Consider the following 12,705-nt stretch of genomic DNA (forward strand, 5'->3'; position numbering starts at 1 on the left):
TGGGAAGAGAGGCCCCTTGGTCTTGCAAACTTTATATGACCCAGCACAGGGGAAGGCCAGGGCCAAGAAGTGGGAGTGGGTGGGTAGGTGAGCAGGGGCGGGGAGGGGGTATAGGGAACTTTCAGGATAGCATTTGAAATGTAAATAAAGAAAATAATTTTTTTAATTAAAAAAAAAAGTAGTACTCAGAGGGAAATTCATAGCTACTAATAGAATATTTCAAATAAATAACCCAATCATTAGAGGAAATATAACATGAAGAACAAAGTAAGGCAAACACTAACAGAAGGGAGAAAGAATAGAAAACACAGAGGATAAATTACACAAAAAAAGAGGGAATCAGTGAACCCAAAGGTTAGTTTTCGAGAAAAAAAAATCACTGAAAGTAATGACTCTTAAGCGATTTTGTCGATAGCATTAAGAGAGAAGACACAAATAAGTAAAATAAAAAGTAAAGTCAGGAAATTACTGCCAGTTCTAAAAAAGGATTATAAAAGAATATTATGATTAGGTATGATAGTACATGTCTATAATCCTAGCATTCTGATAGCCAAGGTTTGAAGATAATGAGTTATAGGACAGAATGAACTACAGCAAGATCTGGTCTCAATAAATAAGTAAAGAGATAAATAGATAGATAGATAGATAGATAGATAGATAGATAGATAGATAGATAGAAAATCCAAAATCATAATGAAATAAAAAGGCACTATGATCATATCACCAAAATGTTAGCTAGCTTAGAAAAATATAAATTACTCAAAACAACCTACACCAATTAAGAAATAAGTAGAAAAATCTCAATACATTCACAAAACCAGAAAACATTGAAATAATTCCCGACAAATAACAATATAGGACTCATGGCTTCAAAAATGAATATTCTCAAACAGTCATAAACAATTGAATATTAATCTATCTCAAACCCTTCCAATACCTAAAAGATGAGAGATCACTTTACAAACTTAGTCTATGAAGCCAGCACTATCCAGATAACACATCTAGACAAGATAATAAAAGAAAATGTCAAAGTAATATCCCTAGTGAATATTCAAGTGCAATTTTCAATAAAATAATAACAAAGAATTATATGCCACAATGAAGTAGGGTTGATCACAGGAATAGAATAGTGTTCAATATAAGAAAATCAATCAATGAAATATATCATATTAGTAGATGATAGAGGAAAGCCCACATGGTCACTGGGCATTGGGCAAAGTTCAGTTCCTTTCTCAATGCAGGCAAAAGAGGTTTCTTCAACATGATATGTTCAGGGTATTTAGGGAAAACTTCAGCTAATCAATAATGAATGGTAAAAAGATTAAAATCATTTCCATTAACATCAGAAACAAAGCAAGGATGCCCACTGAAAACTACTAAATAGTATTGAAAGGAAATGAAATTACCTCTACTTAAAAGTAAAGAGACATCTTATGCTCATGGATACAAAGACTGAATATTGTTTCATTAGAGAGATTCAATGAAAAATCACAATGAGATATGTTTTGATACCTACATCAATAATTTTAAGATAGAAAAACAAATCATAAAGCATATTGAAATGATGGAAAGAAATTAAAAACCTTCATTCAGGCCGGGCAGTGGTGGCGCTCGCCTTTAATCCCAGCACTTGGGAGGCAGAGGCAGGCGGATTTCTGAGTTCAAGGCCAGCCTGGTCTACAAAGTGAGTTACAGGACAGCCAGGGCTACACAGAGAAACCCGGTCTCGAAAAACCAACCAACCAAACAAACAAACGAAAACTTCATTCATTGTTGATAGAAATTCAAAGTTACTCAATATTAGTGGAGAATAGATTGCTATTCTCTAAAGTCTAAATTTAGAATTACCATATGACCTAGTAACTCTATTCTTAAGCACATATCCAACAGAAATGAAAACACATTTCAAGCACATATTCTATACTAATGTTCACTGCAGTATTATTTATCATGGCCAAAGGATAAAAAAATCTTATTGTCCATCAACAGATGGATGAACAAAATATGTACCATATACACAATAGAATAGCATCTAGCCATGATAAAAGAATACATTCTGTTACATGCTATAATATACATGCATGTGGAAACCATGAATAAAATAAACTTGACACAAATGAAAATGTTTTCATTTTATTTCTACACAATAGTTGAAGTAGGCAAGCTCACATGATCAGAACTTACATTAGTAGTTATCAGTGTCTGAGGAAAGGGGGTTATTATTATGGAATTATTGCTTAATGCTTACATAGTTTCTGTTTTATTGATGAGAATGCTTTGAAGATGCACAAAGTTATAGCACAATGTTGTGACTATAACAATGTCACTGAATTGTACACTTAAACAAGGAGGAAAGTGGTGATTTAATTGGACAATAAGATATGAAAATAAAAGTAACTTCCCAGTTACAATATCAAGACTCCAAAGTTAAGAATGCAAATGCAAACTTGTCTAATGTATGCATTAGACAATGGTTGCATTAAGGGGAATAGATTACATAGGTCAAAGGAGGTCAATGGTTGCATTAGAAGGAAGAGATTACAAAGGGCCATGAGAAAATTTGGGGAGTGGTTATAAGCAATATAATAATTATAGCAATGCACCCATATATATGTGAATTATTAAAGGTACATTTTAATATGTACAGCTTATTTTATACCATTTATATATTAACAAAGTCTTTTTAAATGAAAACTCATTAAAAATTAGTTTAATTAACAATGGTGTCAACAAGATAGATGATAGATCGAGTTTCCACTGAGTCAGCCATAGATACCCACCTACACTCTTAACACTCAATGATGGAAGCAGACAGTTTATGAGTTTGAGGCCAAACTGGACTATGTAGGTTATATAGTGAGACCATTTCTCAAAAACTAATCTCGGATCTGTCATTGAGCTTATAAACTAGTATGTGAGAAACTTTAAATCAAATCATAGCATAATTATAACATGAGATATGTTTTTAGCAAGAAAAACTTAAGATCTTGGAAATATTAATATAAAATGTCAAGCCTTTTCTAATATGGAAATAATTAACCCTTTCCTAAGCAAATGATCTTTGAGTAATGAATAAACTGGCTTAAATGATATATTAATAAATATGGACATATAGGAAGGAAGCAGATTCAATACAAAGAATTTTTTTAAGTAGAAAGTTTGAAGTATGGCTAAGGCATGGTCATTGGCAGAGCAGTAATAGAAATGTCTGAAAAGATAGTCAGATCATGTAGCCTTTTACATACCACATTATGATTTCAGTCTTTGAATTAAGACAAGTACAGAGTCATTGAAAGGTTTTAAACTGAAGGATAATGTAAGAAGATATGAACTATAAAGAAATATAGTAGATGTGATATGATGAATGCACTGGAGGACAAGAAAAGAATCAGAGGCATCAGACTGGAGGCTCTTATAATTTAGGACCCAGATAAGATGATAATGGCTTGGTCTATAGAAGATGTAAAAGAGCTGGCAAGAATTGGACAAATTAGACATCCTTTAGTGAATTCAATAACAGAGTAGTCTTAAGTAAAAATTATATTCAATAGTAATTCTTATGAAACTACAGCCTTCAGATTAAATTGCCCCAATGTCTATGTTGGTTTTAATGGAACATAGCCACTCCAGTTGTTTCTGTGTTTCTATGGTGTGTGTGTGTGTGTGTGTGTGTGTGTGTGTGTGTGTGCACGCGCGCGCGCGTGTATGTGGTTGAAATTGACACACTATGTGGTCCAGAAAGCCAAAGGTATTTACTTTTTGCAGAGGACTTTGCTGACCTCTGATCTAGGATTGAGTGTTAGATACATGGCTTGCAAGTCTAAATGGAGTGGTGGTCAGTGAAAGGAGAAGGAAAAGAAGACAGAGTAGCAAGGAAGACAGACGACACAGCTCTCAATCCACCATCCCACAAATGTGGATCAGGTAATGCCCTTTGTAGAGCCTAGTCGGCAGTTTGTAAAGGACTCAATTCAGCTGGTTATAACCGGACAGAAAAGAATTCCAGAAGATTGCCATGGCTACAGCTATAGGATCTGCTATCATGGGATTCATTGGCTTCTTTGTGAAACTGATCCATATACCAATTAATAACATTATTGTGGGTGGCTGAGTCCTTTCTCATTATGGGACAAGTGAACCAGTGAGGGGGTGACAAGCTCATGAAGTAAAACATTGCCTGGAAAAAAAAAAAAAAGGATATACGTTAAATTCCAGCCAGGCACACCTTTAGTCCCAACACTCAGGAGGCAGAGGCATGAAGATCTCTATGGGATTGAGGCCAACCTGGTCTACAGAGTGAGTTCCAGGACAGTCAGGGCTACACAGAATAAAAATAAATCCTTGCTGGTCTGGGTCCCAGAATGAAAGATTGAGCCCTTGTGCCATCCTGGTTTTAGGGTTATTTACCCAGTCACCTTTTTGTTCTTTTTAGTTAAGACTTCTGAGATCGCTCTGCTTTGCCTCAGGCTCAGTCTGCCTGTACTGCTGAGTCTCCTTCCTGTCTGCTGATCTCTGATCTGTTTCCACCTAATGTTGATTCCAGTCACCAGGGATACAAGCTGTGTGGTTTTACTCTGCATTTGCTTAGGTGGGAGGTTCGCCCCCTTCTGATAGTCTTCCCATCACCCTCTCTCTTCCTTCAGCTCTTCATATTGACCATGTACAAGGATAAGGCTATAGGGAATCCTTTTCACTTAAGAGAAGCAAAAAAAAAAAAAAAAAAGAAAAACTGTGTGGTGGGTAGGTGGAATCATTGTCATTCTCAGACCTACCAGTCTGCCTTCCTGGAAGCCTTGAAGGATCTTTAAACTGTCTATTATTAAGCACAGAGCCTAATTCAATCAGTACACATTACACATGTAAATCTAGGATTCTGAATCTAGGTCCAAATCACAACCTAGTATAGTATAGCAGCAGCTTGAGTTTTTGTTGTTGTTGTTGTTGTTGTTACAAAAATAGAGGGATTTAATATTAGGACCCAATGTATTGTGGTGGTGGTGTGACTACCAAAAAGCAATGAGAATGTAGTGCATATTATCATTACTGTAGGGTGGCCACCTCAAGAAAGATGATCAGCATGCCTCATGGCCATGTGTTCTATACTGGGTGTTACATTTTGAAATATAGTTTATACTGATTGATAAACAGTAGCATCCCAGCATCCAGTGTTGTCTGAATGCTTCCTCTATTCCTGTAATGATTCCTTGGACCCTAGACCTCTCCACTTCAGAAAGTAGTGAATTAGTCCCAGGTCCAATTCAGAGCTTATAAGAACTGCTTCAGTGTCTCAGCTTTAATGTCTATTTTTTAAATGGCATATTATATGTGTTGGGTAATATTTAAATTATCATCCTGTGTCCTGCTATATTTCACCCCGATGAGAACACACCAGATAAATTTGACAGCAATAATGAGGAAAATCAATGTTTAGAGCAGCAATAAAATGTAGCTTCCTGCTAAATATTTCATAGGCATTAATTTATTTGACTGTCATTATAACCCCATGAGGCAGAAACATTACTTCTGTTTATAATAGAGAAAATGAATTTCAAAGAGTTAAAGACTCTCAGCTTCACAGAGTATGGATAAAATCCATGTTATTCATTTCCATTTATATGATGTTTGCTGCTTAGAAAAAATCAATATAGACTTGACACTGATAATTGGTTGCCTAGGGATCAGGCATTAGGGATGAATGAATTACAAGGATGTTTAAGATTTCTTTTCAGAATCATGAAAAATTTTCCAAGTTGATTGTGCTTGTGGTTATCTAACTGTGATTAAACTTACAGCTCTGACTTTGGAATGTGGACAATATAGTACCTAATCCTCCAACATCTACCTTAAGGCATGTGTTATCGCTCACATTGAAATATTTTATACCATAGATTTTGTTTTTGAGATTATAATCACAATATTTATGCCTTCCATTACCTCCCTCTAAACCTTCCCATATACCCCTCTCTGCTTTCTTTCAAATACATGAACCCTGTTTTCACTGATTGTTATTGTATGCATTAGTAATTATTAATTAGAAAATAGAGTAGGTTTCTTTATGGCACTTTCAAACAAAATTTGGTACTGTTAATCCTCTTCGTTCCTGTCTTCCCCCTCCCCACTGACCTCTTTCCCATGACCTTTCCCAGTAGCTTTCTTTTAACGTTCATGTGTTCATTGGCCTCCTGTTCTCAACAACTCTTTCTTCTCTTGTGGTTCCATACACATATACAAACAGACTTTGAAAGCTGTCTGAGTCTGTATCAACTTGATTAGTATAATAATTACTAGATTGAGTAATTTTACTACAATTTTCATAACTTCTCTTTTCAGATGAATAAAATTCAATTTTATATATGTACTACAAGAAACTGGAGCTCAAATATAAGCTAGGTACTCAAGGTTGATGGATACTACATGACTCTCTATATGGTTCCCTATGACGGACATAACATCCATTATTGAACACATAACCTATATCTAACCTTAAGTATACTCCAAATATGCACACTGAAGAACAGAATAATTTTTTAAAGTCAGGGAATGAGTAGATCATATCTTCAAGGAATGCTAATATCACAAAAGACAGAAACACTATAGATGTTCTAAATCAAAGGAAAGTAAAGGTACATGACATCAAAATTCAATACTGGAATCTAAATGGCTTTCTTTGCTGGCAGAAGTAAACAGAAAATGCTACAAATAGCAGCTTATAGCTCTGAGTGGAATATGAAATGTTCTAGATCTAAGGTCAATTATAAACTATATATCAGTGTGTAAGGGTCAGGGACACATATATCATACTCTCAAGTTGCTCACTAAAACTATATATGTATATAGAGATAATAAATTAGTAAATTGATAGATATAGTGAGCAAACAAAGTGGGAAAAGCCTTATCAATAGTTAAATATTAGTAAACTGAATGTATGTGATCTTTATATCATTCATATTTTTTATTACATTTCTGTAATCTGAAATTGTATTGATATAAAAGTTTAAAACTAGAGCTCATTTTACATTTTCTCTTGCTTACAAGCCCACCCCCTGCTCAATTTTGTGGTAGCTACCAGGGTTTCCGAATAGTGAAGGATGTAACTTGTGGATTTGTATGTATTGGTAAATATTCATGAGAGTTCTTCCAGAATTGATCAGTGAGAATTTCCTGTATGCCAAGCACTGGGCTATATGTATGCTCAGATCCAAGGCAACAATACAAAGCCTCATGACCTCAGAAGATCGGGAGCTGAGAACACATGCTATAATTGGAAATGTGCACAGATTCCAGGAGAAGTTAGAGAACAGATACCTTATTCAGCTATGGGTGAGGATCAGAAGAAGCAAAGGAACGTGTAGAGGTCAGACAACATTGGCTAGAGAAGATCTTTAACTTACACCTTATAGGGTTTAGTCTGGCAAGCAATGGGAAGGGGTAACATTCTTGACAGAAAGGAATTAAAAATGAGAGTATGTGTTAAGAATACATTCTCAAAAGTTGGTGTGTGTGCGTGCGTGCGTGTGTGTGTGTGTGTGTGTGTGTGTGTGTGTGTGTAACAATAATTAATGAAAAGAAAAGGCCATGAATTTCATAGTAAGCAAGGAGGGATTTATGGGAGAGTTTGGAAGAAAGGGAGGGGATACTTATGCAATTATATTATAATCTCATAAAATAACAAATTATTTTTAAATTAGAATGCCTTCCAAATAAGACTTAAGCCCCAAATTGCCCACTTATTAACTCTGTCTAGGTTTCTACCTGGTGACAAGGGGCTGATAACAACTGCCATATAGAACAATTACTCATCATTCATTTACAAAAAGTGATTTAGGCCACAATTACAAAAAATTTACAGAATATGATTTAGGCCACAACTTAGCATAGAAAGGGGGCCCAATAAGTATTATCTTCATTCACATCCTTTTCAGGAGACTAAAAGCTTCAATGAGGGTTGAATACAGAGAGAAGGGAAACTGCGATACTAAGCAAATTTGTACTTTATCCCAATAGCATTGCACAGTTTTCATGACTTGTTCCTTCTTTCTTCTTTTTAAAGGCCCTTCTGGTCTGGAGATGACTCAGGTTAAGAACTGGGCCAGGAAGATAGTGAAGAGGTTGTTTATCTGATGGGCTTAGACTGACGAGAGTCTGACACAGGGTAGTAGGGCAGGGTGGTGACTAAGGAGAAAAACATTCAAAACACATAATAGAAGCAAAAGTCAAGGCTAAATTCCAGGTGTCTGACTTAAACATCAGAATGGATGTAGGCTTTATCCTCTACGATAGGAATGGATTTTGGAAGTGGGGTATAGAGAAAATGAGTTGTGTTATATAGCTATAGTAATGTTTAAGAGGCTATGAAATATCCCAACAGAGATGTCTAATAACAGGCAGAATGTACAAGTCTGAGATTTGCTTTTGTGTAGACACACAAAGCAAATTTTACTATTTTCTACCCTGAGGCCTTTAACCATGTACCCCTAGTTTTATTTCCTCCATTATCAAATAAAGATGATGATCAAAGTGTTCTATAGAAGTGAAAAGAAACATTCAACAAAGTCCAATATATGATACAAATGCCAATTCTTTCAAGAAGATTTGATGCTGATGGGTATTCTTGAGACACTTTTAAAGAAATTTCTCCCTCTAAAGTCATAAAAGGGGTCCCAAATCCATACAATCAGCTCTTTTTTATCCTAATATTATATTTTCCTCCTCTCCTAACTCATCTAAACTAAATATAATTGGATCAAAGACTCTAAAATAGGATACAAGACATGGACATGCTCTGGAAGACATCAGAGCTGAAATGAGAGGCTATGGAGGCCAATCACTGAGGCATCAGTCAATAGTTCTGGAGGTGGGGATATGCTACCTTTCTTGAGATTTAACCAAACTAGATACAATGATTGGGTGTTGGACTATATCTTTAGGCAACTTTGAAAGCCATTTTGCAAAGCACTTGGTTATCATCTATCTTTATGGAGGTAGGTAGGTGTGGAAGCAACTAAAAGAAGCCTCACAATAGGCACTTGACCTGTTGGTAGCTCAGATTAATTTTTCTGTGTAAATACTTAGAAGCTCATCTGCAAAAATACACCATTTCTTCAATGGTCTTGTCTCATAACTACTATAGAATTCCTCACAGCTCTCTAGATTTCTTTCAAGGTAACAGATGCATTATTCATTCTTCCTACTGCAAAACTGATTGTCTCAGCAGGATGTGAGCAACCTGGGAAGGGACCACATGGTTTTAATTTGTTCACCATGGCAGACATCTATCCAAGCCTTGCTCTGGCCTGGGTTCTCTAATTTCAGATCAATACTATGTACCAAGTAGTTGATGTGTGTTCCCACTACTGTGGAGCTGCCTACTGCCATGCCTTCTCTGCCATGTGAACTATACCCCCTCAAATCAAGACCCAAACTCCTTCCTTGTTCTGTCAAGTATTTGGTCACAAAATTTATAAAAGTAATAGGAATATATACTCTGTGCTATTTTATGTTAGAAGTATATAACTTATTTAATTTTATGGGGACTTAGAGTTAAGAGATCACCTATGTGGATGTGGTCACATCAACAAGCAAAGGAACTAATACAATACAAATTATTTTCATATCCCTCAGTTTTGAAATAGAAACTTAAATGCTTCTAATATTTACCTTGCAAGGCTGTTATAGGGACTGGATGAGATTATACACAAAAAGCACATATCTACAACACTGATTTAAAAAATCTTTTTACTGGCTTAGGTGTAGATCAGTTGGAAAGTGTTTAGCATTCCCAAGGCCCTGGGTTCTATCCTCAGGGCTACTAATACTATTCTTTGCCAATATAACCTCTATGTGCAAGGTTCTGATGTCATAAAACAGTAATCACATACAAACGCACCTAGTCATAAGGAGTCAACACTGTAGTGGAGGAGTGTGACAAGCAAAATAATCAAATGAGTAATATGACTGGCAGCAGTCATCGCTATGGCAACAAATTAGACAGAGTAGGCGGATAGCGAATGCCAGTCAGATGTAGAGGTTTCTTTATGGAAAAAAAAGGTGGGGGAGAGTACAGAAAGGATCATGCTGGCTTACCATTTTAGATGACAAGGAAGTAAAAACTAGGGGGAAAGATTCCAGACAGGACACTATGATAATAGGTCTTAGTGAGGAAAGGTGAGGACTTGGATGACAGGAAATAAAGAGGAAAACACTTATTAACCTCTGACATCTCAGTATATGCCTCTAGGAGCGTTTCTGAATTTCTACAGTCTATATGAGTCATCCTACTTATTTTTCAGTTCTTTTTTCTTTCCTCATCTTTTTTGAAAAGAGTTTTATGGGCTGGAGAGATGGCTCAGCAATTAAGAACTCTGTCTTCTTGCAGGGGACCTGAATTTGGTTCCTGGAATTGACATTGTTGGCTCACAGCCACCTGTAACTCCAGCTCCAGGGGAACTCTTGACAACTGTGGGTACTAACACACATATATGTATATGGGCACATTCACATCCACACTGTTGAAAATTAATATGCTGTTAGATGCACTGTTTGTGTCTTGGTTCAGTGACAGTCATCTTCTTGCTCTGTCCTTACATGGCACAGAACAGAGGGGTGGAAGCCTCTCTCCTACCTAATATTTATAAAGGTACTAATCCTATTTGTGAGGACTGGACACTCCATGCTATTGTATCCTACCACAGTTGGTGCTCTGAAACCTATCTCACTAGGAGTTAGGCTTAACATGTGAATTTTGGAGAGGGGCACATGAGCATTTAGTCTCTATAACATATTGTGTTAAGCATGTTATATGAATTATTTAATTTTCACAGCAACTATAATGTAAATCACGCTGTTAGTCCCATTATTCAAATGAAGGAAGTAAACATCACAGAGTCATTGTGGCAATGCGAGGTGCAAGTATGAAATTATTTCTTCCTGTGTCATATTATAACCAGACAAGAAAAGGAAGTCCCAAGGACTGAGAATCAGGTAAATGTGCATGTTTAATGGGATGACCATATCTGCCCATTGTGTATCTTTTTGCTTATTATTTTAATTGTTATTTATTTATATTACATCCCAATCATAGCTTCCCCTCCCTTCTCTCCTTCTTGTTCCTACCTCTCGCCTTCCCTTCTGACCTCCTTCACCCCTTCTCCCCTTCTCCTCAGAAAAGGGGAAGTCTCCAATGGATATCAACCAGCCTTGACATATAAAGTTGCAATAATATTAGGTGTATACTCTTCTATTGAGGCTAGACAAGTCAGCCCACTTAGGGGAAAGAGATCAAAAGACAAGTAATGCAATCATAGACAATCTCTGATCCTGCTTTAGAAGTCCCACATGAAGTCCCACCTGTACAACTGTTACATATGTACAGAGGGCCTACGTCTGTCCTGTGCATGCTTTCCAGTTGTCATTTCAGTCTCTGTGAGCCCCTGTGGACCCAGGTTAGTTGACTCTGTAGGTTTTCTTGTGGTGTGCTTGACCGCTCTGGCTACTTCAATCCTTCCTCCCCCTCTTTCACAGGATTCTCCAAACTCCACTTAACATTTGGCTAAGGGTCTCTACATTTGTTTCCATCAGTTGCTGGGTGAAGTCTCTCAGATGAGTTATGCTAGACTCTTGTCTTATAGTAGAGCAGAATATCCTTAATAGTGTCAGGGGTGGGCTCCTTCTCATGGCATGATCTCAAGCTGGGCCAGTTACTGGTTGACCTTCCCTCAAATTCTGCTCCATCTTTTAAACCTGCACATCTTGAATGTAAGACAAATTGTGGGGCTAAGGTTTTATGGGTTGGTGTCCCCATCCCTGCATTGGGAGTCTTGCCTGGTTACAGAAGATGGCCAGTTCTGATTCCATATGGCCCCAATTTTTAGGAGTCATAGCTAGGGTCACTGTTGTGATAGAGTCTCAGATCACGTCTGGACAGACCACAACAGGCCAATGCAGTTCCACATGAGAGAGGTTTATAGTGGGGGAAGTGGGCAAAAGGGGGACAACAGAGACAAAGGGAGAAAAGAGAGAAGAGAGAGTGTGAAGGTCAAAAGGGTCTGTCTTTTATTTAGGCTGTGACATAACCGCTTGCCGTAGGTAAACATGGGAGGTAAACTAGATGGACAAATGTGTGGCAATTGCCATGGCAACAGATGCTAGAGTCCCTATTCCCTATGAGTGACATCACTGTCATCACTCGATTTGGAAGCAACTTGCAACCATAAAGCTGGTTCCTGATGCCAACACTCACCCTCATAGATTCTTGGGAGTTTCAACAGTCCTGGGTTGCTAGGTCATCTGAGAGATGCCCTTTCCCAATCTAGTTGTTTCTCCCAGTACTATCTATCTCCTTCCATCCTCCCCCACTTCATGCCTCCTGTTCCCATCCTCACTCCCTACCCCATTCAGTTCCCCTATTTGTACCCACATGTCTAGTCTATTTCCACTTCTCAGTAAGATTCAAATATCCCCATTGGCCTTTCCTTGCTACTTAGCTTCTTTGGGTTGGTAGTTTGTAACGTGGCTATCATGTGCTTTATGATTAATATCTACTTACAAGTGAGTACACACTATCTTTTTCTGGGTTTGAGTTACCTCACACAGTATATTTTTTAGTTCCATCCATTTACCTACAAATGTTATGATGTCATCTTTTTTTAAATGGCTGACTAATACTCTATTGTGTAAATATAGGAAATCAAGGGTGTTTCCAGTTTC

At 37.1% G+C, this 12,705-nt stretch overlaps 1 pseudogene; it reads left to right on the forward strand.

Annotated features, from left to right (window-relative positions):
- The window catches only part of LOC110313707, a 6,972-nt pseudogene extending 2,861 nt beyond the window's left edge, over positions 1-4,111 (forward strand).
- Positions 4,112-12,705: the final 8,594 nt, after the last annotated feature.

This window comes from Mus pahari, chromosome X, assembly GCF_900095145.1.
Source record: "Mus pahari chromosome X, PAHARI_EIJ_v1.1, whole genome shotgun sequence".
Taxonomy (NCBI): Eukaryota; Metazoa; Chordata; class Mammalia; order Rodentia; family Muridae; genus Mus; species Mus pahari.